We start from the raw sequence: 5,059 nt of genomic DNA, 5'->3' as shown, positions 1-5,059 counted from the left end.
TAAAATTTATTTTTATTTTTTTATTTTTTTTTCAGGTCAAGTATTTATTGGAACCTCACAGAGAGAAGTAATAGGAGCCAACTTAAACACATAATAGTCTTACTTTTATTATTCTAAGTTTCTATTGTATCCAGAATAAGTTTATCTCTAGTACTATATCATCCAAAATTTGACATTATCTTTTTTCTTTTTTTATTTATTTTTTTATAAATTTATTTTTTATCAGTGTTCAATTTGTCAACATATAGAATAACACCCAGTGCTTATCCTGTCAAGTGCCCCCCTCAGTGCCCGTCACCCAGTCACCCCCACCCCCCGCCCACCTCCCCTTCCACCACCCCTAGTTCATTTCCAAGAGTTAGGAGTCTTTCATGTTCTGTCTCCCTTTCTGATATTTCCCACTTATTTTTTTCTCCTTTCCCCTTTATTCCCTTTCACTAATTTTTATGTTACCCAAATGAATGAGAACATAGAATGTTTGTCCTTCTCCGATTGACTTACTTCACTCAGCATAATACCCTCCAGTTCCATCCACATCGAAGCAAATGGTGGGTATTTGTCATTTCTAATGGCTGAGTAATATTCCATTGTATACATAGACCGCATCTTCTTTATCCATTCATTTTTTTAATACACCTTTAAAGCACAGGTCATAGGGGCACCTGGCTTGATCTACTGGCTTGTGCTGGCATCTCTCAGGAAGCCATTTGAGGAAACTCCCTTGTGACTATTGTGGACAGGCTGGCATACAGAGAGCTAGGACTTTAATTTGATAAGAACTCAGTTGCTCCGACATACCTCTGAGGCGGCAGTTTTTGCTATCTAAGCAAATTGCTTCTTAGGACCTTTCAGCTTGCTTTTTGTCATTTGAGCCCGGGGATCTATCTACCCACTTACTGATTTTTTTTTTTTTTTTTGTAAAACTAAATTTGAAAAAGTCAGAGGTGTGAGTATACCTTTGAGGATTTCCCTATTTGAAAGCATCTATGAAACAGTTTCTTTCTGACTTTGGTTTAAGATTTCCAGACAGGAGGGGAACCAGGCTTGTGCCTTGGACTCAAAGGCAGCAAAAGAACCACATTTGCCAAAAACAAAAGGAGGAAGGAGGATTGACTAGTCCTACTACGTGTAACTGGGAGACAGACTCTTGTTACATTAGCACTCACTGGGCAATGCTTACTGAGTGCCAACAGCATGCTTAAGAAAAATAAGGGAGCTAGGCATTTACAGACCAAGATCCTAAACTGGAAGACAGGGACAAGGCCATTCCCCCGGCGATGAAAAAGTGTCCCTGGATAAAATTTCAAGAAGCAGCAGAAACTAGGAGAGATCATAATCCCAGTCTTTTTAGAATCCTAACAAAAAATGGAAGGAAGCCCTCTGTGGGGTGATATTACAAAGAGTTTTTCTTGTCTCTTTTGTTTCTTTCTTTCTTCTTTCTTTCCTTTTAAGCATTCCATACTGGCTTGCTACCAGCAATTGAAGTGTATTCTTTATATAGCTAGAGCTATTTGTGTCTTCTCAAAATAAACTGTTTCTGTTAAAAATCATTTTCCGTTTCACCCTGTGGTTTTCATTGTCGCAGTGATGCCTTTATTCAGACACAGAGCCCAGTTCAGGAGCATGTATTACTGACCACACAAGTGTGGGACCCACACACAGGGGGTTTGATTCTCACAAACCCCTGAGAGCCCAAAGCCAATATGCAGGACACAGGGTCTTGCAGAAACCTGGCCCATGGAGCGGTGAACCAAAGCTACACGGGCAGGTAATTCACATCCAAGGGCTTCATCTCTGGGATTTGAATACAACTGCTTATGGAAGCAACAAGGAGCTGCAGATGAGGCGGGGCCCTGGTGAAGTGGGCAGCAGCTGCCAGGCTCCTGAGAGGAGGAGGTTGCCGTGGTAACTGTGCTCAGGGCACACACTCTTCTTTGTTCTCTGGCTCAATGAAGCCATCCAACAGGGCAGACCAGAGTGAGTCTGGGCTGGGAGCAAAAAAACACAGACCAGACCGGAAATGGCCCAGATCACTTCCATCATGTCCAAAAGGGTATGATCCCCCTATGCAGGTAGTGACAGCTACATTTAAGGGTCAACTCCCATCCAAAAGGAGTTTTGTTCTCTGGTCTCTGTCAGGCATGTAAGTCTGAGGCTCTTGCAGCCAACATCCTTGTCTCCCCAAGGAGACATCCACTCATGTCCCCTGACAATAACAGGCTGTTCGTCCGAAAAGACAAAGCAAAGCTGGAAACAACCTGGAAAACCCACAAGGGAAGGGAGAGTGGCCAAGGCAACTCTCAGACAATAGCAGGTGTTAAGATTTAAGAGAAGGGTCAGAGAAAGGCTGGCTTGAGGCAGACCCCATGCCAAGCAGGATCTCAATTGAACTCTGTGGCTCACAGTCCAGTGGTCACCCTGGCAGGGTCAGAGCCTCCCTGTGTTACCATACTACGTATTGGGGAAGCTTCCAGGCATTAACCCACACTGACCAAACTCACAAAAGACATGTCAAAGGCAGGGTCTGGTATATTAATTAACCAAAGAGAGAATACACCTTTAAAGTACAGGTCATAGGGGCACCCAGCTGGCTCCGTCAGTAGAGCGTGCGACTCTGCATCTTGGGTTTGTGAGTTTGAGCCCCACACTTGGTGTAGAGATTACTTAAAAATAAAGTAATGGGGCCCCTGAATGGCTCAGGTGGTTGAGCATTTGTCTTTCTCAGTTCATGATCCCAGGGTCCTGGGATCAAATCCCACATTAGACTCCCTGCTCAGTGGGGAGTCTGCTTCTCCCTCTACCCCTTCCCCCTGCTCATGATATAGCTCTCTCTCTCTCTCAAATAAAATCTTAAAAAAAATAAAATAATAAAACCTTGAGGTGCCTGGGTGCCTCAGTTGGTTAAGCACATCTGACTCTTTTTTAAAAAAAGATTTTATTTATCTATTCATGAGAGACACGGAGAGAGGCAGAGACACAGGCAGGGGGAGAAGCAAACTCCCCACGGGAAGCCCGATGCAGGACTTGATCTTGGGGCCCCAGGATCACACCCTGAGCCAAAGGCAGACACTCAACCACTGAGCCACCCAAGCATCCCAAGCGCATTTGACTCTTGATCCCAGCTCAGGTATTGATCTCAGGGTTGTGAGTTCAGGCCACATTCAAAAAAAGAAAGCCTCCTTAAAAAAAAAAAAAAAGAATCTAGGGACACCGGGGTGGCTCAGCGGTTGAGCATCTGCCTTCGGCTCAGGGTGTGATCCTGGAGTCCTAGAATCGAGTCCCACATCGGGCTTCCTACATGGAGCCTGCTTCTCCCTCTGTCTATGTCTCTGCCTCTGTGTGTGTGTGTGTGTCACTCATGAATAGATAAATAAAATCTTTTTAAAAATATAAATAAATAAAATCTTGAAAAAAAAATACACCAAGGTCATAAACAGGAGGCCTGCAGGCTGAATTGAGCTCACACACACACACTGTCTGAAGTACACTAAGTTCTTTTCCAATTTTTTAAAAAGAGTTCTTTATTTTGAGAGACAGTGCATGCATGCACGTGCATGAGTGGGAGGAGGGGCAGAGGGAGAGAGAAAATCTCTGGCAGACTGCCTGCTGGGGTACAGAGCCCCATGTGGGGCTCCATCCCACAACCCTGAGATCATGACCTGACCCGGAACCAAGAGTCAGATGCTCAATCAACTGAGCCACCCAGGCACGATTTATTAATTTTTAAAAATTTAGGGGGGGGGCACAATTTCTCCAATTTACCTAGTTCCCCAGCACTCCTTGTTATTATATTCAACCCAACCAGCTTCATTCATTATATTGCCTGCTCCGCCCCTGAAGGCGTTTGAGTCCATGAACCTTGCATCAAAGTGTAGTTATGGGTTGGGTCCCCCCAGAAAGCACTCTGGGGTGGAGTTTGGGGAGCAGGATGTTTATTAGAGAATGCCCTCAGGATTACCCTCTGTGGGAGAGAAGGAAAGGAAATAGGTTTAGGTAGAAAGAGAAACAGGCTGCAAGGCAGGTACCACAAAGCCTCGTCTGACTCGATGGCAAGCTCTGGCTTTACACTGACCCATCAGAGTTGTCCCACCCTGGTCCAAACATAGACCTTCCTGCCCCTGATCCAGTTACTGGCTATGGGCCACCTGACCAAGGGCCTGACCTTGGGTGAAGTGATTCTCTCTAGCTGAGGCAATCTCCGAGGGAGCTGACAGCTAAAGAAAGATTTTTGTCAACAGCACCCTCAGCAGCTGAGGCAGCAAGTCTTCCCTTGAAGGAGGACTTGGGTGACATGGTTCTGTGTCCATCACAGGTGTTGCTCCCAGAAATGATGCCAGTTAAACACAAATTCTTATTTTTTAAAAAGATTTTATTTATTCATTTGAGACAGAGAGAGAATGAACAGCGGGCAAAGGCAGAGGGAGAGGGAGAAGCAGACGCCCCGCTGAGCAAGGAGCCTGTCGATCCCAGGACCTTGAGATCATGACCTGAGCCAAAGGCAGATGCTCAACCACTGAGCCACCCAGGCATCTCTGACATCTTAACTTTAATGTCCCACAAACTCGCATCTGTCCAACTCTTTCTCATTCAACTATCCCATTACACTGTCCAGTTTCATTAAGACCTCTAATAACTTCATTCAGTCATTCATTCAACATTCAGTAGGCACCTACCACAAAGAAGCCATTAAGTACTGGGGACACAGCTTTGAATGGGACAAATATAATCAATCCCTGCTCTCATGGAACTCAGGCTACTGTTCCCTTATCTCTCAGCCCTTCTTCTTAACTCCTTCACCAGTTTGTTCAGGTCTAGCATTTTGACAACTCTCTTGCAAACATCCTCCACTACTTTTGTTCCAGTGTCATTCCTCCCATCTGGCAGACACAACCCCACCTGGATCAATCCAACTGTCCACATTCTCTGTTCCTATATCCAGGCTGCTGGAGACCACACGCAGTCATGCAAAGTGGTGTTCTCCTACCGAAAGGGGATCTTCAGCTCTACTCAAAAAAATTCCTTCTCTGGTTCAACAGTCAGCTCTCTTTCCTATTTATCA

The 5,059-nt window shown here is 45.0% G+C and overlaps 1 protein-coding gene across 11 annotated transcripts in view; it reads left to right on the top strand.

Annotated features, from left to right (window-relative positions):
- Positions 1–1,550, top strand: part of NHSL2 (NHS like 2) — a 254,608-nt gene extending 253,058 nt beyond the window's left edge. For 10 of the 11 annotated variants that reach the window (XR_013375215.1, XM_077890220.1, XM_077890219.1 and 7 more), the window contains one exon: positions 1–1,550. This exon is cut by the window's left edge. The gene's annotated coding sequence lies outside the window, so the exon portion shown is untranslated. The other variant, XR_013375216.1, reaches the window with a different exon arrangement.
- The last annotated feature ends 3,509 nt before the right edge of the window (positions 1,551–5,059 follow it).

This window comes from Canis aureus, chromosome X, assembly GCF_053574225.1.
Source record: "Canis aureus isolate CA01 chromosome X, VMU_Caureus_v.1.0, whole genome shotgun sequence".
NCBI classification, from domain to species: Eukaryota; Metazoa; Chordata; class Mammalia; order Carnivora; family Canidae; genus Canis; species Canis aureus.
This window is presented reverse-complemented; position numbering and strand designations above follow the sequence as displayed.